The sequence below is a fragment of the Lepidochelys olivacea genome (genome assembly GCF_965140295.1).
Source record: "Lepidochelys olivacea isolate rLepOli2 genome assembly, chromosome: 11".
Taxonomy (NCBI): domain Eukaryota; kingdom Metazoa; phylum Chordata; order Testudines; family Cheloniidae; genus Lepidochelys; species Lepidochelys olivacea.
The window spans coordinates 33021352-33046089 of NC_140421.1; the positions used below are offsets into that span (position 1 = coordinate 33021352).

Sequence of the window (24738 nt, forward strand, 5' to 3'; positions counted from 1 at the left end):
ACTGAGGTCCACAACCACATTTGAAAAACAAAATTGTGTGAATAGTATTCAAGTTATCCGTGACTGAAAATAGGCTATTGCATACGCACAACAGAAAATGTCATTAAGTCAGAGGCTTCACATGCACAGTTCATTTTTCCAATGGACAATCAGACTGCGCCTACACTGGAAGCGAAGGGTGTGATTCCCAGCTCATCTCGCTAAAAACAGGAGCATAGACACTGTAGTGTGGGCAGCAGCAGCAATGGCACAGGCCAGCCATCTCAAGTACATACCTGCAGGGTTGTCTATGGCAGTGGCTCTCAACCTTTCCAGATTACTGCATCCCTTTCAAGAGTCTCATTTGTCTTGAGTAGTCCACATTTCACCTCACTTAAAAACTACTCGCTTACAAAATCAAAATCAAAGATACAAAAGTGCCACAGCACACTCTGACTGAAAAATTGCTCACTTTCTCATTTTTGCCATACAATTATAAAATAAACCAATTTGAATAAAAAGAGTGTACTTAAGTGTATAGCAGGGGTGGCCAAACTTACTGACACTAGGAGCCACGTACAACAGTCTTCAGAAGGTCGAGAGCCAGGGCACACTTGACAGGGTTCCAGGCTTCACCCACACAGGAGGCACCTGCCAGGGCTCAGGGCTTCAGCCCCACTCCTGTTGAAGCCCCAAGCCCCGGCAGGTGTTCCCCACAGGGCTGAAGCCCAAGACCCCCCGCTCCACCACCGGGCAGAAGCACCTACCCCACCACCCCTCTGCAAGGCAGAGATCCGGAGCTCCCCCCACACGTCTAGTAGGTGGAGAATGGGGAGGGCTGGCTCCGCGAGCTGCACTTTAACGGTAAAAGAACTGCATGTGGCCCGTGAGCCACAGTTTGGTCACCCCCCGTGTATGGTACACAGAGCAGTGTGACAAGTCATTGTATAGAATTTTAGTTTGTACTGACTTCACTAGGGCTATTTATGAAGCCTGTTGTAAAAGTAGGAAATATCTATATGAGTTGATGTAAACCCTGGAAGACCTCTGAGTACCCCCCATGGGTATATGTACCCCTGGTTGAGAACAACTTGTCTATGGCACTATACATATGCATTTTCCTTCAAAGGTGCACATTTAACCTGTTAATAACATGCATTCGTAAGTATAAATGTTGTTTAAAAAAACCCTAAGATCTGATCATGATAACCCATCCTCACCTAAGTCATTTTTACTAATATGACTAATCCAATGTAAAGCCCTGATCATGCCAAGACTTCCGTAAAATTAGCTCCTTTGGAGTCAATGGGACTTCTCCTGTACATGAAATTAAACATGTGTGAGAGTTTTTGCAGAATCATGGCTTAAGAAATTGGACATACTTATGTTAGGGATACACTACTTAGCTTATTCACCTCTATGCAGTGGTATCACATAAGGCTTACATACTGCTTTAAAATTCCACTTCAGCAGAAACAGGACCCAATTCAGCCCACACACAAGTACGTGCTTAACTTTAACCAACTGTTTAAATCCAATTGACTTAAGTAGCATTTAAGCATAGGCTTAAATGCTCTGTTGAATTGTGGCTTTAAGCAATACTTACACGATGCATAGGTCTTATGCGGTCACTCTGTTCAGGGGTCAGTTTCACTTTATTTATATATGTGGCTTTTACATTTTAAAGAAACCTAATGAGGGTTTTCAGCTTTTTTACATTTATGTAAAGAACTGGGAAAGTTAAGGCCTCAGAAGATCAATATACTCAAGCTTTAAGCACATGAGCAGTCTTCACTGAAGTCTTTGGGATTACTCAAGTGCCTAGAATTAGACACATGCTTTAGTAATTCAGGCCTAATATGTTCTTTTTTAAAAATATGTTAAATGCATTGTTGAAGTTGAAGTTAAGAAATGCAAAAAAGAAAAGTCATGCTATGATCCTGATTCTGAGTGTGTTGTGATAGGCAAGGACAAAATGTGTTAAAACACTGGTGGGAGATGGACAGACAGATCCACAGATTTTCAGATATGTAGTATTCTCAGTTCCCAGTATTCTTGTAATAAACATATAGTATCAAATACTAGAGATATAAAAACATGACCAAAGTTAACTATTCTATAGAAGCAATACCATTTTCCATTTCCTGATTTTTAGAACAATTATGTTAACTATGCAACCTTAACAGCGTATGAACGTTATTTGCAGATAAAGAGCAATCTAGTGTCTTTTCAGACAACTTTTAAATTTTAATTTTTTTTTTTTTAAGAGTACAACTCAGTATAGAAGTGGCTCCATCATTCTACTGTATCTATTTTGTCTTAGTCAAGGTCTACCCTATAAACTTATAGCAGTATAACTAAGTCACTCAGGGATGAGAGAAATCCACACCCCTGAGCAACGCAGTTGTTCTGATCTAGCCCACAATGTAGACAATGCTGTCAACAGGAAGGCTTCTCCTGTCGACATAGCCACTGCCTCTCATGGAGATGGATTAACTACACTGATGAGAGACTCTCTCCCATTGGCATAGCAGCCTCTTCACTGAAACGCTACAGCTGTGCCGATGCAGCATTTTATGTGTAGACCAGTGGTTCTCAACCTATTTATAATTGTAGGCCACAGGTTGAGAACCACAGACCCCTAAGCCAAGCACCCCCAGCCCTGAGACCCCTCCTCAGAGCGGGGCCAAGAGCGGAGCCGCAGGCCTGGGCAGCTGGAACCTGGACCCTGCCCCACAGCCAGGATCTGGGTTTTTTTAGCACACAACTGGGCTGCAGCTGTGTGTTAATTGGGCCGCATGCGGGCTGCAGGTTGAAAACTACTGGTGTAAACGTACCCTTAACCAATCAACTGAAAAAAAACTAACATTTTTATAGTAAGTATTATGTATTTTTCTTCTGGTGAAGTTCTACACTATTAATTCAAGTTCTGTTTCATCTCCATATTATCCAATACAAGAGTCAAGACAGACCCCTGTATATGTCAGGTGGGGTGACCACAGGCCTTTCTTCAAACCAGCTTTCAATATTACTCTATGACATGGCCATCAAAAGGCACATAGGTAATAAACAGCTGCAGCATTGTTATGTAATGACTTGACCAAATATGTTACCACCCTGAGTTTTAATAACTACTACTTTCTAGCATCCTGTAAGCAGTTTGTGGCAAGAACCATCTCTCTCTCTCTTTTTTTTTTTCTTTTTTTTTTTTTTGTTCAATAAACTGTGCCTACTACAATGAGGTCTTGGTCCATGACAGAGATTTCTTGGCACTACCAAATTACAAACAGCAAGATAACCAGTACCTTTCGGTAACAAACTTGTTTTACTGAAGAACTACTAGAATTATTTTCCAGTGAAATCAAATATTAGTTCATCATCTAATGTGTAATCTAGTTAACTGTTGCCAGTACAACTCCAGCAGGTTTTGGGTTTTTTTAGGTGTGTTATGTAATGTAAGATAAGTTTTTTTAAAGCTAGATGCCTTTTTGAAAATCTAAACTTTAAAGCAAAATTTAAAAACCCACACCCCTACATCAGTAAAAGAATATACATTTAGATTTAAAAAATGCTAATGCATTTTTGTAACAAAGGTAGAACAAGGTCCTGCCAATTCTTTTCTCCTTGCAACATTTCATTCCTGCATCCCTTGCATTGTTTCAGATGGCTGTGACTTCAAGTGTTGCAAACACAAAATCCTAAATTCAGGATGTGGCAAGGAAGTATATTAGTTATTGTTAAGTCTAAACAGACTAACTTTTTTAGGATGACAAATAGATTAAATTTTTTACCTTTATGGTTCAACTTTGCTGTCTGAGTTTGTTTTAAATAGCCCTAAAGAAAAAAAAATTTAAAAAGATCAGCTCCTGCTGTGAAAGGAAAATATTTAAATACTACGATAACCATTTAGATACAGCTTCCATCATAAAAAAAAAGTCTAGAATTACAATATTCTATTTTCACCTACTAAAATATGTTTTTAAAGTGGTGCCTTAGATTTAGAAAAACAAGCAGAGAGTTATGAATAATAAATAACTTTCCAAGTTAAAGGAAATTTCTTCAGGCAAATATTTTTCCATTTCAACCCACAGCTGTAAAATATTACCATGCTTCTGCATTTCCTCATCTACAAAAAGAAACATTTAAGTCTGCCAACTTCATTGTAAAATGAATCACAAATATGTCCAAGAGCGTGCAATATTTTACATTATTCACACACAAAAAGCAGAGCTATTTGTGTGAAGAATGGATATATATTGAGTGAAAATAAGTTAATTTTAGAAACAGAGCTCAGCTGATATAGTTTACCTTTGAATGGTAAATTAATAAAATTTTAAGTTATACTTTTCCCTGTACATAACCTGCATGGAGCACATCTATACCAATGGGTTTCAAACTGCGGGTGGCAACCAAGTTCTGGGTCGTGGAATGTAAAGCACTGGGTCGCGGCTGCTCTGGTCAGCACCACGTACCAGGCCGTTAAAAGTCTTGTCGGTGGTGCTGCCCAGCTATAGCAGGCTAGTCCCTATCTGTTCTGGAAGCAGCCAGCAGCAGGTCCGGCTTCTAGGGGAGGGGGCCACGGGGCTGCACTTGCTGCCCCACCCCAAGCACCGGCTCCGCACTCCCATTGGCCAGGAACTGGCCAATAGGTGCTGGGGGGGGGGGCGGTGCGAGAGTGTCCTCCCCCTAGGAGCCAGACCTGCTGCTGGATGCTTCCGGTGCGCAGCACGGTCCGCGGTGTCAGGACAGGCAGAAAGCCTGTCTTAGCACCCCCACTGCACCGCTGACTGGGAGCCACCCGGGGTAAAGCCCATGCTCCAATCCCCTGCCCCAGCCCTGAGCACCCCAAACCCAGAGCCCCCTCCTGCACCCCAAACCCCTCATCCCCAGCCCAGAGCCTGCATCCCCAACCCAGAGCCCTGACACCCTCTCGCACCCCAACCCCTGCCCCAGCCCAGAGCCCCACACACACACACCCTGAATCCCTCATTCCGAGGCCTCCCCGCAGCCCTCAAAAAAAAAAAAAGTTTGAAAACCACTGATCTATACTATTTTGAAGTGACATGGCAAGTACAAATCAGAAAAACAACATTGTGTAAAGCATGGAGGAAGTTCAGGTCAACTCTCTCTACATTTAGATGGAGACCCATTGCAAAATAATTATTTAAATGTGATGGTTACAAATTAAACATGCTAAAGTCAGGAAATTCACAAAAATCTGTACTAGGGCTTAAAGTAACTGTGGACTAGTACTGTTCTTATAAGAGTCACAGTTGTGCGTCCAACTGAAGAGTCCACCCCCTCAATGCATGCATTTCACAGAGCTGCACAAGTACCGTAGTATGAAATATGCATTTTTCAGAGTGCACACTTCACCTGGAAATTTAAGCCCACCGATTCACCTTTTGAACCCACTCTATGGGACAAACTAATCAGGACAATGAACTTGCATCAACTGTGAGGTGAGAACTAATCCTCTCAGTGTTCAAGATTAAGCTATTGTCATTTGTGAGGGAGCTTGCACCGCCTAGGCTAGCCTGATTTCTTGTGCTAGACTCAGGTCAGGATGACACTAGAAACTTTTGCTAGTATAGTAACATCGAGTAGGGTGTGGGTTTTTTTTTTTTTAACATCATACACATTTCTATATTGGCAAATGCCCTAGCGAAGACAGTTATACCAGCAAAACGTGCTTTTGCCAATGTAATTGATTTTGTTTGTGGAATCATAAGTTATATCCACAAAAACACTCTTGCACCAATAGAAGTTGTGTCTGCATTAGGAGGGTTTACTAGCATAGCTATACCAGAAAATGTTTTTTAATGTAGATTAGGCCTCAGAGTAGCTTAACCAAAATGCAACTGAGCCAGCAGCTGAACACAGGCAGGAGGAAAGAGTCAGGAAACCATCTAGTGGGACCAACTGCACTTGGGAGCCAACTCTACAAAACAGCAAGAGAGAAACCCAGGACAAGAAACAGCTTTGAACAAGTAATAGAGGCAAAGCAGGAAGCCATAGTTAGTTCTTTTCATGCAGGGAATGTGGCATCAGCTAGCCCTGGTAGGGATGTTGAGATGGGATCATGAAGGGCACAGTATGGTTTAAAAAACCTCTACAGAATAGAATGGTCAGCGCCATTAGATAGTTAAAATGAGACCTAGGAATTACCCAATGGTCCAGGACTAAAGAGATCCAGCCACATTGTCCCAATGTTTGCTTATATTAAGCTTTAACAAGAATTCTTTCATTTGGTGTGTCGCCTGTTTTAATAAACTTTTTACGCAGCTAAAACTAGTATCATTATTTCTTGTTTGACAGAGACCCATGTTTGTTGGGCATCCCATCTGTAGTTTGGATGAAGAAACCTGCCTCTCACTGGACACCACATGCAGTCTAATGAAGAGTTTATAATATAACACACCGCTCAACTATCATCCATGTGGTTACCAACACTTCATGAGAACCCACAAATACATGTGTTGTGATTCAAATTAATTTAAAATGCCAATTTTTAGTCTTTAATGGGAAGTACACAATATTTTTTAAAACAAGAGCGATTTTTATGTATACCACATCACACAACTTTCTCCCTAGATTTTAAAGTACTATGTAGATTTCAGGAGCCTTTTGATTCCTGAAGAGCGTAGGAGGTTTTCGGCCAACTGGCACTTGCAAACTCTCTATTCACAGCCAACTGCTGAAATCCACACACACCAAAAAAAAAAACCCAAAACCACCACACACACTCAGCTGCTTTTTGGAGGTCAGAACAGCATCAAGCAGGAAGTGAAAGTTTTCAAAATTGTTTTTTAAACCTTTACCTTATTTTCCCTAATAAGTCATCCGTTTCCATGGGAAGAGAGGCAGAAACAGGTTGAACAGCCAGAAGCGTGTCAATTTCAGTTGCTGGCTGCTGGTTCCCCAGTTCTGCTCCTGTTTCCATGGCAACTGATGTAGCATCAGGGAAAACAAAAGGTAAAGGACAAACAACAGCTAAGGCATAAAACAACAGTTTGCAAAAATAAATTAAAAAAAAAAAAAGATGAGCTGAATATTTTAAAATGTTAATAAACTTAAATTACAAGATTAGAGGCCTGGTCCTAGAAATCAAACAAGCTGTCCTTGACTTCACTGGGAATATTCCCCTAAGTATGGCTTGACGAATTAAGGCCCCAGTTTTCAGGAAAACCCCCCGAGATCTTCAAAGCATGAACAACTGTCATCAGCCAGTAAGATGCTTTTTTCATAATTTCTTACTCACACTTCATAGGTATACATGTGTTTCTGCACACATGCACTTATCTATGTACTCAAGTGACTCCTGCCACCACAATAGTTGAGTACCTCCCAGACATTTAAAGATAGAAACAACAAAAACAACTTCTCCCTCTCTGTTTCTTCCTAGCACGTTTGCCATTGGGTTTCCAAATGCAATCTGTTGAGATGAGTTCTGCACTATGCGGTATTCAGTCATAGTTAAATACAAACTATTGAGCAGCTAGCCATTAGCTCAAGACAAATCAACAACTAGCTGCTGGTTGGTTGAAACAAGGTCACTTTAATCATGTCTTTGTCATGTAGAGTATTCCAAGACATGGGACATATCCCCTCCCCAAGCACTATTCTTTACCATTTCCTTCTCTGTGAAGTTCTTGCTCCTCACCTCTCTGGAACTCTTCCAGCAGGTTTGTCTGTCTACACTGAGAATAGGCAGCAGGTGCCTTTACCATTCAGGTGCACAACAACATCCTTTCTGCTGGATGTCACAGCTGCTCAAGGCCATATTGCACTGGATCCTGTGAAACATCTGAGCATTGAAGGCATTGTCTGCTACTATTCACTAGGACTCTCTCTGTCAGCTGTCCTATAATTCCTTGTTCTTGGAAAGTATCTTGAGCTCAACCATTACAGCTGGTACCTTTGGGTCTCAGAGAGCCCCCAAGATCCTTTCTGACAGCTGCTTTCTGTACTCTCCAGAAAGAGAGAATAAAGGGTCCAATAAATACCAACATATTATCAGTAGGGGAAAAGTGCAGAAAGGAACACTAATGAAACAGAGACAGAAGAATGATCATCTGGGTATGACTGCAAACCAAAGATGATTGTTCTTCTATCTCTCATGGAAGATGATGCATATACATCTTCCCATACTTTGGTGTCCAGCTTCTAATTTCTGCTCCACTTCATTGGAGTGATCTATTACTTTTGCTCCCTGATATGCAGACAGTATAAATATCTCATATCACAGAAAGAGCACAATATTTATGTTAGTATTCAATCAGCCCCTTTTATTAAAATGTTTATAAAACACTAGGGCAAAACTTTCATCCTATAGTTAACAGAAAGTTTGCTGAAGATATCCTTTAAAGTAGAAGTTCTCAACTGGAGTCTGGGGGCTCCTGGGGGCACAAGTAGGTTTCAGGGGGGCCTCCAAAATAAACCAGAGAGCAAAGCCAATGTTAGACTCACAGAAGCCCAGGGCAGAAAGCCGAAGCCTGCATCCTGCCATGCGAGGCTGAAGCCAAAGCCCAAGCAACTTCGCTTTGCGGAGCTCCCTGAGGTTTGGGGCCCTGGGCAATTGCCGTGTTTGCTACCCCCTAATGTCGGCCCTGGCTTTTTTTAATCTACTGGATATTTAGAAAAATAGTTGCTGTGGCATAGGTGGGCTGTGAAGTTTTTATTCCATGTGGGGGAGGCCTGAGAAAGAAAAAGGTTGAGAACCCCAGCTTTAAAGTACATGAAACCCACCTTAGTATGCAATGGACATAAAAAAATAAAACCCTCACAAATTCAGAAGCCATCAGTCACACAAACAGCCAACTCCAATCAGAAAGCACTTTTCAAAAACCACCTTGGGACCTGTGAATTCTGAAAAACGGTTTGAAAACACTTTCCAAAAAGGCCTACCTATTTTTGGATTCCTTGATATAGTTTCCCAGCCCACATTTGACTGCTGTTTTGTAACCTCAACTGAAGAGCCACATGACAGTGTCATAAACAAATCCCTTATCAGAAGGCTACTAAATCAAACTCTACAATGGATTCAGTAAATTCATGTTGAAAATGTAATTTCCTTTCTTATGTAAGTGGACATATGGGTGAAATAACCTCAGACACTGTTACAATGGTGTCATGCCGAATATCAGATCTTCTTCCTATTCATGAGGTTTTTGAGCCAATTTTGTACCTTTTGTCCTCAATGGCTTTCATGCTTACTGGTATTTAGCTTGCTAAACAAATGTTCAACAGCCAAAGAATATATTTATTTTAATTATAATAGGAGTTTTGTTGTTGTCAGATGATTTCTCTCCAAGTCCAATACCAACATGTTTGGCACTAGAAGATATCATACATGAACCAATAGGAGTCCTAGGTCACACCCTATATCCCTTCTCACCAAACCAGTGTAGCCTGGCTCCCTCCAGAATAATCCTATAGTACACCCAAAATGAAAACATCCACAGATAAGCACATCCTTCATGATCTCAGGAAAACAAAAAAGAAAGCATTAATACTTTACTTATTCTTCCTTATTTCAATTAAAGGAAGACTATGTACAATTTATCAGAGTGCTACCTGGCAATCTGTCTAATTTTATAATCCAGCAAGACCAACTGTGCATCTGTAGGCTGATCAAATCCCAGTAAAATATAGTCTATAACCTGTTTCTATATATCAAAAATGCTGCTACTTTAAAAATTACTCATTCAATTTTGAAAAACTGAATTCAATCTTCATGCATTAGGACAAGATGCTCTTTATGACCACTACAGTTAATGCTAAAAATTACTGATTGCAACCTACTGGCTTTTTTTTTAGCAAGTCATATAACTTACTACAACTTCCACTTTTTGGGGTTACATTTTCCATGATTGGCCTCCACCAAAAAACTTTGAGAAAATGGCTCAGCCAGTTTTGAGTGAGAAGAAAATGTGGATGTAGAAGGCAATGGGGTTTCTCTCCATCACATGTATAAGATAAGTTATTGTGCCTTTTAAACAAAAAAACCCAAGAAGTTAACACTTGAAATCTGGGACTGAAATAGCCCTCTTTAAAGAGCAGTGCAAGACTTTTACTGGAGACAACTAGGCTTTAACCAAGTTATGACCATCTGAAAAAATCACATACCAAGTATATGCATAGGTTGGGTTTGCTTTTGGTTGTCCTTTTGGTTACTTGCACTAAGCATCTTTGGGTGCTGCACGTCCACAGCTAAATTAAGTTAGCAGTCTTTTCATCTATGTTGCTGAAGGTGACCAAAAGAGCAGGAACTGAAGGAAGAGACCAGTGTTCTTCCCTCGGCCTCTGGGGTCTTGTAAGATGCCTTTGAAACAATCCAGTCCTGATACACTCAATGTATGTAGAAAGGAAGGGCTCGTGCAGCCTCACAAAGACTTTTAGGAGGAAATCCCCCTCAAATGCATTTTGTAAACTCAAACAACTTAACACCCCAGGCTGCAGACCTCCTATGGTATGCAGGAGAGGTGCTCCTTCCGAGCTGTCTGCCTCCTAAAATAATTGCGTGGGGCATTCTGGTGTCACTCCAGAATATGGATTTCTCATGCCTTGTTTAAAATTATTTTACAAGTCACCAAAACTACAACAACTACATAAATATAACATTACCCTTGACCACTAAGGAAGTTAGGAAGTACCAAAAGATATGGTTGTACAAACAACCGCATTACAATACAGTCATTATATGATCACATACCATTTCCCCAAATACATATTATCTTCTGTGACCTAAGACAGATAGTACCACAAGGCTACACTTCAATGCCAGGTCTATGAAAATCATTTATGGAGAAGTACACAGTAAACTGTACTTACATTACATATTAAGTGCAACACTGAGTAACAGTGAAAATTTATCAGCATCTATAGGCTACCTATATTAGCAGATTAATTTGTTGCATATTTAACAGCCTCATCTTCTGAACTGTGCCTTATAAAAGCTGTATAGCGGGTTGAATAGTGATGATAGTAGAAGTGCTGATCAATGATTAAAATACATACTTGAGCAAGAACAATATTATAAATGTGTATAAAAACCTGTCACTAAAAACGACTACTATACCAATGAAGTAAAAGGGAAAAAAAATATTCCAAGATGCTACAATAGCAGCTAACATTACAGGAAGACATTGATGATGTAGTGCTTTCCTTTAGAGCCAGGCTAAAAGGTTATGTTTCTGCAAGTGCATTTTGGATGCTGCTAAGCATTAGCTATATAAAATGCTCACATCAATCTGTGACATGATTCCTTTCTCCCGTTCCATTCCTACATTTAATCTACTGTATGAATACATATGTTCACCATTCTAAAGTATTACATGAAAGATAATATTCCACAAGTAAAGGCCTAGTTATATATATTTCAAAATTAGTAAATGTAACAACTGCCTGATGCATCTTCTTCACTCTACCCGACACATCCTGCAAAAAAAAAAATTTTTTTAAGGGTGGGGAAACCAGAAGGGCAAGGGACAAATGCCACCTGACTACTACAAAAATTACTGAAGACTACACCAATAAACAGATGAAAGATATAGAATTTGCCTGCCTACATCACATATGTCAAAGTGCAATAGTCTACTTTGGTTTAGGAAGGCATTACTCTCCTATTTTCAATGAAGCAGCACAAAATTGTACATATTCTTCTACACTAAATCTTTTCTTTAGTAGCTTTTGGCAAGTGTATGTATAGCTCTAGCCAAGCACAAGACAGCTCTTGACCCCTTCTAATATGCCAACTAAGGGCTTTATTGATCCTTGCACCTCTAGTTCATCTACTGCCCATCCCAACATTTTACACTCCTGTTCTCTGACACACTCAAACTATGGTTGTAGGGAAGGGTACTTTCTCCACCAGTGCTAGGTAATTGCTATATCTTTCTAACAATGTAAAGTAGTCACTATACCAGTAGTTATACAGTAGTCATACTACTTAATCCCTTTGCATGCTATCAACAAAATCCTAAATACTTACACCAGCCAACAGAACTAGAACCTACTGCTATTAATCACGCTTTAAAAAAAACAACAAAAAAACTAAATCTAAAATGGGACTGTTTCTGCTTTATTCCTGATACAGTCCTGTTTCAACGATGACATTATCCTCAACCACACAGTAGCCCTTCAGCATGATCTCTCTTGAAAAGAAGGTAACAGGGTTTGACTCACTGTCTGATGAAGCATCAACAATTGCTACAGCTGAACATTCTATTCCAATTTAACTAAAGACAAAAAGAGGGGAGGGAAACACCCATTTACTTCCTTCCAGACCCGCTTAGCGTAGCTTCCTTGCGGGAGCCACAATGACCTCCTATTGTTTCTAACATCCACCAAGAGATTTTAGAAAATAAAACGATTCTCTTTGCATTGGATGCGCTAGGGGATATGCTAGAATGGTTTCTTCTAACACTACAGATATTGTAGAAAATTAATTTACAAGCTATTTTTACCACACAGCACTTTTCCCTCTTGCATCCTTAGCCTCCTGAGTCAAATAGGTTTGCACCAAACTGCTACTTCTCCTCACCATGTCTCCTAGTTGCTTCTTCCTCACCTCAAAATGAAGCACTTGGAAACTCAGTGGTAACATAAGAACTTATCAGAACTCCCATAGGAAAAATACTACTTAGCACTTCTTATAGGCTTAACCTTTTAAAAAGTGCTGTAACTAATTAGCACATTAAACTATCTTCATGTGCAAGACATGCCAGCTTTCAGGATCTCCACTCACCGGGCAAGAATTTATGTGACATGACTTTTCAGCAGTCTCATCTGCCTGCAACACCAGATCATGAGCTTTTAACTAATTTCATAATGGACCTAAACCTGTGAGATATGGAGCACTCTCTGCTCCCTTTTATTTCAATAGAAGCTTAGAATGCTCAATACCTCAAAGAATTGGGTTCTTCGTTTCCCTCAAAAAAAGTAATAATTTCTCTAGGAGTTCCAGCCACTAGCCATTAAGGCAAGGAAAGATAAGGAAAAGTTGCCAATAGCAATGAAATCCAATAATAGCAGCCACTTTATTCCTGTGCATGGAAAAAAATCGAGACCCTTTACATTTTTAAAACAAAACTTCACATTTACTAACGCAGCCCATATATACCACTGACGGCTGTTATTAATAAGCATATGTTCTGTGACATTACTCTTTTCATTGCTCAAAAATGGATAGGTATGTTTTTTGTAAAGCAATCTCTAACCTGTCTATTAAATTTTGCTTTGTGATACTTCTCAAGATTGTTATAGATCCAAGGTATTAAGTACTATTCAAACAAAATTATTTTTGTTACACATTTTATATTTTTGGAGTTTCCCCCCTTCAAAGTCATGCATGGGCAAAGCGTGAAAATCATGCATTTTAATAACTTTGGTTTTGAAAACTTAACCTTGGCTAAATTTAGCAAAGATTTCTTATTCAAAAGAACACAAGCAATCAAAGGACTACAAAGGTTGCATGATGTATTTTTTAGGCTGCCTTACAAAAACAAGATTTTGCATTTTAGATTTGTGTCACTGCTGATCCCTGCAGTTTATTTCTTCAAACCCCGTACTTTATCATTTTATTCAGTATTTAGTTAAAATTAAATATTTAAAATTGAAGTCGTTCTTATGTTGCAAGCGCAGCTAAAATGAAAGTCCTCTCTGGCAGCAGTGACCAGATTTTAAATGCAGGTAGATCAATAAAAAGAAAGGAGCTCAAGCACAAGCTCCATGTGTGAGTGGAATGGTTTATAATAGCTTGCAAATGACTATGTGCTTGCTGTAACCAGCTGTTCTTAAATTATGAATATGCAACCAATTCATGTTAAAGCCAAATCCCAGCACTATTTCTAGAGAAATCCCAGTAGTTTTTGCTTGTTCTACATGTGAGCTCTGTTAAGGATACAAATAGCAGTAAGCTTCAGGACAAATAGGACCAAACTATTGGCATTTCATGCACTAGGTCCATTATCACAGCAGGGGATGTCAATCACTGGAACATTCCTATAACAGCTCAGGCAATATGACAATGATCTCTCGGGGGGGGGGGGGGAATCAAAATCTCTACTGCACACTCAAAGTCCCTCTGCCAACCTAATGCATTTTTGCTTCAGCCAATCAGATTGTCAGCCCTGACCTAGAAGACTTGCATCAAGCTTCAAACATTTAAAAACATCAATCATAAAAACAAAGACAGGACATTGAATTATACAGTATTAACCTCCAGGGTTTGCATACAAAGACCTTAGATTTATTTATGTCCCAATGTGTTAAGAGCTTCAGTACACCGTTCTTTACACCAAACCGGCTGCCAATTTGATGAACCTCTCTGCCCTCAGCAGGAGTGCAGCATCTTTGATTAATGAGTGCATGCTTGTGGAAAAGTGTAAGAACAGAAAACAGGGTAAAAAAAATAAAATAAACCACACAATTATGTCTCTACACATCTGATGGACCAATGCAATAATTATCTTAGAGCTGGATTTCTTTTACAGAGAATGCCTCATTCTTTTTAAATACTATGTATGTTCACTTAAACTCACACTGCAGTTATTTTAGTCTCTTAAAATACTTTTTTATAAAATGCAAATGTTATCTTTCACAAAGCACATTCATCTACTGCAAAAACTGTTAAAATTCATCAGCGCAACAAAGTCACTACTAAATAAGGTCACTACTTCTGACTAAACGTGTGTTTAACAAAGTGCTTTAAATCATCAAGTAAGTAATTCTTTAACAATTTTTTTAAAATTTTAAATTCCAATCTAACAGTCTAACAATTCAAAAGCTCAAACCAACTGAACTGGTGTATTTTTCCTCTTTCTAAATATTAATATATAAATATTGATTTAAAATTCCAAATCAAATCAGATACAAAGTATAATTTCTTATTTAATTTTATTAAAGGCACATTTTACACAGAACGTTCAATTTTTCCAAATTTTTAAAATGTTTTATTGTGACTTGCAACAAATTAGATGACAATAATGATGTCTCTACACATCTGATGGACCAATGCAATAATAATAACTAAGTTCTACATATACAGACCTGGGGGAAAACCAGGTATGTTTATCTGATGGAGAGGTGACCACATTACTTTGGACCACCACTTCATTTTAGAAGAATTAGTTTAATTCCTTTTAGACTAAATACATTTTATTAAAAAACACACCAAGAATTTTATCCTGCAAATGTTAACAGGCACATCGCTTAGTACTACTAAAAGCAGTCTCACAATGAGACTATTCAGTGGAAAGCACTGCTACACCTGATAGTATTTGCAGGACTGGGCCCAAGCATTCTGACAGTGCCATCACTTTTTTTTCTGCATACACCCATCACAGAGGTTAGAAAAATCTTTACCTATGGCTCTAAACTACCAAGGTTTGACTCATTCAACTCCTTGCCATCAAATGCAAAGATAGTCATATGGTCCCCCTTCACATATGGGAAATCATAACACCTGAAGTGTGCAAGGAAGCAGATGACAGTAAGGGTTACACATTAAGAGACTAGAATCTCCTTTCTATGAAAATTGGAGGGACAGTGTCAATTTCAGATCTAGAATTGAGGGGCGGAGGGGGATTAAGTGTTAGAAATAGTTTCAGAAACTACATCTTCCTGGGAGTTCGTTGGCCAATTTCTAAGAGTTAGAAAACAGTTTTGTATTTATTTTTTTAAAAAAATAACTATTTATTTTTTTTTCTATTGCTGTTTGAAAAAAACCCACACAAACAAAAGATTAAACTAACAAAAGTGCTATCAAATGCACAAAGTAAACAAACTGAATTAAAAAGCGAAAAAACATTTTTTTCCCTCTAATCTCTAAACATTAGCAAAAACCTACAGACAGATGTGGGATTTTTACATTGACAGCGTTGCTTTAAACTATCAGTCTTGTTACTTACTAATATTACCAGAAAACTTCAAAATTTAAAAATTTTGCTCATAAATTAAAATAAAACCAAAGACACATTTGTAGCAGCGAAAGCTATTCTTTGCTTTCTCTACAATAAAGTTTCAGAGGAAACTGTTGTACATGACTTACAGACTACATTAAAGAAGTGTTTTGATACTGCTCTAAGGAATTCCTTTAGGTAGACCAAAGGCAGTATATAACCCTAAACAAGAAATAACAAGGTTTTTTTTTTAATTATCTAGTTATTTCATATTTTAGATTAAAAATGAAAAAAGACACAGATTAATGAAAATATTCATCGTATTTGACACTTTACAGGCTGAACGTAGACTATGAACCCAAACATACAAAGGCTTATGCACATGCTTAACTTTACACATGAGAGTAATCAAAAGTCTCTGCAGGATCAGGGTCAAAGGTTTTCATTTCTGGAGTTACAGACCTGGTAGTTACAGTACTGATTCAGCGTAGTGACGGTGTGAGGCACAAGCAGACTAAGCAATTGCTTAGGACCTCGAGCAGCTCAAGGGGGCCCCCTATTCACTTTTTTAGTATGTGTTGGGGGGCTACGGGGGGGGGGGAGCAAAAATATTCCTGCTTAGGGCCCATAACGGGCTAGCACTGCCTCTGATTCAGTCAGGTGACCTTCGTTCTGTTCCCAGCACTTCCATTGACTTGCTGTGTCGCCATGGGTAAGTCACCTCACTTCTCTGTATAGGGAAACTAGTAGTTAGCCATCTTTATGAAGCTCTGAAAAGCTTGGGCGAAATATAAGTGCAACTACTACTGTTTGACGTACCATAGGATTATTTTTCTTATGCAGCGCTTTGGTGACTCATTTGTTGTTTCTGAATGTATGAGCAAAATTAGAAAACGTGTACCTTTTCTAAGTTGATCTTACTAATATTATTGTTTCCATTACTCATCCCTAAAGAGTAAACATAAAAGAACTCCAAACCCCTTAGTACGTACTCACTTAGGTAATGACCCTAAAGCAATGCTTCCATTATAACTACAACTACAAAAGCATTAACAATAGAACAGATCATATGTAAGGAAAAAATATTGGTGCAACTGAAACTTTACAAAAACAGAAACATCACTGCTGCTTATCTTCATGTTTCTTACCCACTTGGGCTTTTTTGGCACAGATTGTGGGGGGGCGCAGTTTTAATTGTCCTCTGTACCTATTTTAGTGTCCTGTATTTTCCCCCATACATTTCTTTAAAGCATTCAGTTTACCTGTTACATTGTTTTGTCAGTGTTCAACCAGACTGTTCCATTCTACATAAGTCTGAAATACACTGTTCTCTCTTCTCATTAAAATTTGTCAGTGTTTCTCTTGACTGCTCTCTAGTAGCATTTAAAAAAGGACACAGACTAGTTGATAAAATTATTTAATATCATCAACCAAAACAAACAGTAGTAAGAGGACAAGGAAATCTGAGGGGTTTACCTTAAATTTTTGGGGGAAACCCTGATGGCCTTAGGCAAGTCATCACACTGACTTCAATGGCCAACTCACCTGAGTGAAGCAAGAACAATTTGGCCCTTCATCAGGTCTGTGTTATAAAAACTATCTTCAATTTTTTTTTAAGGGGGAAAAAAAATACCTATGGGTCATACTATACTATTACTTTTTAAAGCTAAAATGTCTATTAAAATCAATTTAAGGATATGCCCCTAGATTTATTTTTAAAAAGGAAGAAAACTAAAACCTGGTTTTGAAGATTTTTAAATATAAATTACTAAAGGCAAATTAAAAACCCTCCAAGGAATCTAGTATACTAAGAATAAACTTGGTGAAATAATTTCAATTCTGGAAGAGCACTATCGTAGTTTCTTTGTAGTAAGTTTCATTTCTAGTTGATCTAGACTTGGCAAAATAACTTGGATCTCCTAGTGCTGGATATGCCATAAGAATACTGTGAATCTAAAAGCAATCTAGCACTAAACACATTATTTCACTAATTCAGAGGGATCAGACAGAAAGCACAAACTTTCTTGCAACTGTGATATTCCACATCTTGTGTAGGAACACAAAAGTAGCAACAAAGACATTAACAACTGCAGTTCAAGCTGGGAGTGACTGTTCTGTTTCAATTCAATGACACCACTAATGGCTTCTTAGCAGCTCCATGAAATCAACCAGCTGTCAAGTCGATGCATCAGAAGGAACAGTTACGCACTCCCATAAGAAAAAGCAACACATCAGGATGTTTGGCAAAACATCTGCTCCTTTACACTTCAATTCTATAATAAACATGCAAATAAAGAAATAAGAAAAAAAAAGACAATAGAAACTAAAAATTCTAGAGACTTTCATTACTTTCTTATTTGCATTTTAAATAATTTCCTTGCCAAAAAAAAAAAAAAAAAAAATCAGTCATGGAGGTCTTATCCACAAGGTTAGTATTCATGCTTAATGTATTTACAATACTCAACCAGTGTTTACTCCCTGTGTAATACAAAAAAATATTGTTCTTGTTTCTGTTAAGAAACATTCAAGCATCTTACCAGGAAGTGAACATAGAAAACCATCTATTTCCCCAAAAATTACACAACATTTAGTAAATTGTATCATAAAACAGTGCTCCAAACTAATTTTACCATATGAACTACGACCCTTAACATGAGTTTTCAAATTAATCTTATTTTGTTGAAACAGTCAAGTTTAAGTAACTCAATATACTAGAATTATTTAAATAAATTCATAGCATGAGAATTTAGTGTGGCAATTGTACAGTTTATTATGTCAATACATAGTACTCACAGAAAGCTTATTTACATGTTTCCTTCAAAACAGTAGTTAGTCAATAATAGGAAGAAACTATTAGCTCCTCCTCCAAAGAAGATTTTTTCTACTAACACATGATTAAAATACCACAAAATGTACATATTTACATATAAATTTATCAATGTTTGATTTTATATGCTATAGTTTTTAAAAGAATCAGTAAGCTAAAAAAAAAGCTTCGTTTGCCAAACTGGATTTAAAATTACTTGAACACCAAAGATATCCCCCTTAAATACTTAAGATTCCTAACTTCTCGATATATCCAATACAGAAAATTGTTTCAACTACAATTTTCTTTATGCTGTCTGGCTTATTGATTATGCAGCATTGTGACAAAAATGTGCAGTTTACAATAGGTGCGAAAGACATCAAATATACTTAACTACCATTTTCTTAAACTGCTTTATCCTCTGTTGCTCACCATTTATAATCTGCCAAATCTTCTAGGCTTTTGTTGCATGTATAATTTAGAACCATCTGTTCTATGGGCTTTTAACTATTTAAACATTTTCATCTACCTACAATTCACATAACTGGCAGACATTCAATTCATCAAGGCTTTCTAAAGCATTTTTTAAAAGAACATACTCAGGTAAATATCTGACTTTTGTTAACAAAAAAGCATACTTCCTACCTAAAGACATATTGTTAAATATATCATTCAATTTTGAGTAAGTGAGAAAAAAAAGAAATCTCTTGATGTTCTAAGACCTGTTCCTATTAGTTTCTAAGTTAATCGTAACCAATGTTTTTCTCAATCCTGAAGACAAAGGGAATGCAAATTAAATACAGACAGTTTCATGTTCTTGTTAGTGTGAATAAAAATATGCAGAAGGTAAAATGAATGTAGGAAACTGAATGGAAAATTAGAATTCTATTTACAGTACCTATTATTTATGAAGTACTCAGTGTTTCATTAAGTTTTACCATGTGACCAGGCGAACTTTTACTAGATGAAAAGACTATCATTGACAAGTAAATTAAACAAACACTATATTTTACTGTTTTCCTTTTCACAGTAGCGGATAGAAGAGTTTATAACCAGAGGTAAAGTGATTCAGAATTGTGGCTGTTGGTATTTTTTTTTTTATTAGCATACTAACTACATTCTGCCAACTGCAGAATACAGCATCTGGAACATAATCCAAAATACATATAATGTCTACAGGTACTTTACAAACAGTTTATTGCATACATATAATACTGTTAAAACGGTTCTTTTGGAATCTATCATTTTTAAAAAATAACTTAATTTCCCTAACCCCCTTCACCTTCAGCTCTACACTCCTTCAAAGAAGATTCTGGACCAAGTTGTCTCATGTAAATTCACATGAGATAACTATTTGCTGTAAATACAAATAATGCTAACCCACAAATGAAATATTATTTCATATAACAACTTTGTATTTTTAAATAGTGAAATATATATTTATATCTGAAATAGTACAAAGCCAGAACACAAAACTGAGAGTAATTCAAAAGAATAGATATTTCTCCACCTGTTACAAAAATGCCAGAAAAGGAGCACATAGTTTTAAGAACTATATGCATTCTAGCAGGATAAACTACACATCTCTCACTTTAAAGTGCAGCTCACAACACGTTAGATCAGAAATCCCATGGGGGAAAAAAATCACACACACACACACACTTGGAAAATTTCCCCTTAAACTTTACATGACGTCACTGTCTGTCCCTGTTACATTTCCTAAACTTTGAGCCTTATCCAGCAGGACTTTCAAGATTTCCACCTACCCACCCACCCCCCCCTTAAAGAGAGAGACAGACTTGGGAATAAAAATTTGCCCAAGATGGCGAAAGCCTTGTTGTTTAGAGGGCAGAAAAATGGAGGATATTGTAATATACACAAAGGGATAAATTTCAACAACTCGACCAAGGGCTGCAGCTGCTTCTCTCTCTTTATAAGGAAGCAACACACACAAAAGATAAAGGGAGAGAGAAAGAGAAGAAAGCAGCAAAGCCCTCAGCGCAGGCAGACTGTCTCCCTGGTCTCTCCCAAGCCCACTCCACTCGCCCGCCGCCCTTTTCAACGCCCAAAGCGGAGTTTGGAGCAACTCTACAATGCCACGTTTTGAAATAAAAGGATATAAAAGAGTCCGGGGGGAAGGGGAGGGGGAGGCCAAGCGGGAGAGGGGGAGTTTGCCGCTGCGAGCTCAGCGGGAGACAGAGACACGGCCGTATTGAACCGGGCGGGCTCCTCTTACCTTGTGCACACTCCGAGCTCCCGGGGGCCCCCTCGCTGCACGCTACGTACCCCGCTGGGCAGCGGCAGGGGAGCCCGAGGGGAAGGAGTCGCCCCTACGGCTGCAGCTGGCTGACATGCCCAGAGCTGCGGCAGCCGGAGCGAGCCGGGCAGAGGGAGCGGGGAGAGCGCAGAGACACAAAGAGGCGCTCCCAGCCCAGGCGGCGGCGGCGGAGCAGCCCCGGCGGCGGCCGAGCCGGAGCCGGGCAGCCAGTCCCAGGGACACACACTTGGAGCCATGAATAAAGTTTAAACTCGCTTGGGACACGGACCGCGCTCCCCTCCCCCCGGACTCGCACAGTAACAGCCTCTCTCCCCTCCTTCCCACCCCCCCAAACCCGAGTGGACAAGGTCAGCCCCTTTCCGATGGGACACACAACCCCAAAGGCACAACCAACCCACCGCAACAAAGGGATGATACAAACCAGCGGCTGCAGAACACCGAAACCCCAACTCCCATAGCAGCTTTGCCCATCCGAGCACGATCTCCCCGTCCCTCCTTCCTTGTCCTGAAATCTGGCAAATATTTCACATTTCCACCTTAACAGAAAATCCCTCCCTCCCATCCGGGGAGAGCAGGCAGAGGGATTTTAACTCACCTTTCTAGTTTGGAAGAGATCTCCCCTTTCTGGGGTTGCTGAAGATTAGGATGGGTGTGTGTGTGTGTCAGGAACGTTTCCCTGTCCAACACCCTCAAGAAGTGTGTAAAGAAACACCAAGGAGGGGTGGGGAAATTTGGGAGAGTGTAACCCTCTCTGGGTGTATCTGTTTCTCTGTCTGTCTCTCGCTGTCTCTCCCTGGTTAGTTCCTTGCAGCGACAGCGGATTGAAGCAGATTCTCTTCTCAAGGTTTATTCAGCTTCAGTTCCAGGCAAAGCCTTCATGAACCAAAAGTGACGTCAACCAACAAGGCTCTTCTCTCTTCAACAATGAAAGTTGCTGTTAACAAGGGGGAAAAGAGAGAGAATTGTTTATCTCATTTCAGCCCTAGTAATAAATGACCTATCAGCAACGAAAAGGAGCAAGGAAAAGAGTTGCATTTCTGTTCCCCAAGTGCACACAGACTAACTCTCTCTTACATATACTCTGTCCAGTATTCCCCGGACTAGAAAAAGTTATCGAAAAGTCTTATAAAAGGGAAAAACATAATAAATCCACATTCGGTGATTATTAAATAATTAATGAATAGATTGGGAGGGAAATGCATTAGTCCTTCATAGCTGTCTAAAGTAGTTCTTAGATGCATTTTAATCTTTAACCTGAACATAAATTTAATTTATAATTACAAGAAAGATTTTATGGGAGCAAATGATAGCCTGCTACCAAAAAAAAAAAAAAAAAAAAACCAAGAAACCCACAAAATCAGACATTTTTTGAACCAGCCTAGTACATCAGCGAGTCATGCTAGATGTAATGCACAAGTCTTATGATGATATGACAGGAACAAAGTAAAATCCAAACAAATCCAAGTAAAACAGACAAACAGGATCAGAAACTGTACGGTGTTTTAACGTGGGTGTGTTAAAATAGTTCAACTGTTACTGTGGATATTTTAAAAAATACTTTCCAGAATGTCTATAAAATATGAGCATTTTATTTTGACTAACGGAGATGCTGGTTGGCTAAAACAATTGAATTAATAGGCTATTTTGTGAAAGAAGAGCAAAAACTGGCCCCTCCCTACTCTAACCCTTTAAATTATACACGTGGTTTCTCTCGCTCTCTCTCTCTCTTTTTGTCAAAAAAAAAAAAAAAAGTCAAGCTAGGCCAGCGTTAAAGTGCACTAAAAACCAAAGCACTGCTGCCTATGAACTATAAAAATAAAGATTTAAAGCTATATTAAAATATAATCAAGAACTTACTTCAAGAAATGTAAAGTTATTTCATTATGTCTCTTACACAACATTTTCTTGCATTCTGAAAATGTAATATTGAACTTGCTCACCTTATTTAGCACTGTATAGAATTTAAAATTTTATTTTAAAACTACTGCTAAACAAAGCTGATCTCAACATGAAATAATATGTATATTTAGAGAGATGCCATTGTTTTGTGTTTCCCCTTCAGCCACTGGCTGTGATTTTAATTGTGCTGGAGGATCTTCATTAGTATTAACACATGGGGAGATTTCACAAAGCTGCTTCATTAGGGAAAAAAAAAAAAGCTTGGCAGACTAGGTCTTTTTGCATGCAATGAGAATGTCAGCCTTACCTCGGTCATTTGTAACATAATAAGTGCAAGCACAGTGATTGCAATGCAGGAACACTGGGGGAGGGGCAAAAATACTGCCTGTCTAACAGGAATATGTGAAAAGAAAGCTTCTCATTACACAGTAAAATGTATGCTAAAAATTAGTGAAGATGATGTCTCAAGAGACTGATGCTAAATAAATTAATGTGCTGATATGTTTTTAATTATTATTTTTGTACTAGTTTATTTCATTCCCCAGATTCACATCCAGCAGCAAAGCTTTGCTAGCATTTATTGATTTTTTCACTGCCACATTCCCGGAATACAGATTTTAATCATTTCACTACACGACACTCAGTAATTTCATTAAAAACTGGAACCTTCCATCACCAGAAAAGCATTTAATTTCAATGACACACAATTTCTCTTAGCAGCAAACTGTCTCAACAGTAAAAGCTGGCCTAAGGTTCAAATGCATAATTTAATCCTGAGTTCTCCATGCTCTGCATTCCTTTGAAGCTATAATTTGACTAACTACCTAATAACTGTAATAAGGACAATGATTTCCTTATAATATGTTATTAACCCATATTTAATTAACTCAGAGGCCAAGCTCTGTACGTGTTTGATTGGGTCAGTACTTCTCTAACCTCAAAATTTACTAATAATGTTCTTGAAAAAAAATGTGGATAAGAATATAAGTATGGAAATAATAAAAGAGACATTTTCCTCAGAATGTTATGCATCAAAAGCTCATACATTTTCTAACACAACGGTATTGTGCTTAAGAGATAATAGGATTTTAAAATACGTAGAAATAAACAATGGATTTAGATAATTCACTATACAAAGCATTGGCTGTTATGCAGATATATTAAATATCTCTGCCTTTAATATTTAAAGGAAATCCTTATATTAATTATTACTAGCACTATTGTAAAGAACAGACAATTTATTTAAAATGGTTAGTAAGCCAAACCAACCCATGTTCTCAAGATAAATAAAAAAGTTATTCTGTTATATACTCCATTTAGTTTTCTATAGTGCCCATCATCACTACAGAATTGAAGCACTTAAAATACAAAATCAAAATAAAGTTTAGAGAAGTATTCTAATTTAAGCCACTAGGAATGCATTTTATTGTTGAAAATTTAAACACTACACTTCTCACTGGAAAGCTAAGTATTGATTTTGGCTTCATTTGGCAATTGAAAATATTATTGAATTTGTAGATAGCACTTTGTATTCTAGAGTAAAATGTGTTTCATAAAGAAACAATGACCCTGGCACCTGATTGTAAGAATAGCCACAAAGAAATCAGTTTTACTAGTGCAAACTTAACTACATTCATAAATGTATTAAAATTCTTTTGTTTTAATATGCTTATTCAACAGAAGCTGCTGTTTCAGGATCCTATTGATGCATTTAAAGTGATTAACTATTACATCAAAAAGGTTCACAGCTTCAAATTTTGGCTGGCTTCTCCTAGGCAGTATTAAAGTTGTAGTCCTTGATAAAAAAATATGCAAATTAAAACTGCAGCATGTATACAATAAAAATAGGACTCTTGTTTCTTCCTATGTTTGAT

At 38.2% G+C, this 24738-nt stretch overlaps 1 protein-coding gene across 2 annotated transcripts in view; it reads right to left on the reverse strand.

Annotated features, from left to right (window-relative positions):
- Positions 1-21485, reverse strand: part of BAZ2B (bromodomain adjacent to zinc finger domain 2B) — a 277861-nt gene extending 256376 nt beyond the window's left edge. The window contains exon 1 of one of the 2 annotated variants that reach the window (XM_084644095.1): positions 21387-21485. The gene's annotated coding sequence lies outside the window, so the exon portion shown is untranslated. Of the gene's footprint in view, positions 1-20923; positions 21046-21386 lie in introns of those variants that run through there. The other variant, XM_084644075.1, reaches the window with a different exon arrangement.
- Positions 21486-24738: the final 3253 nt, after the last annotated feature.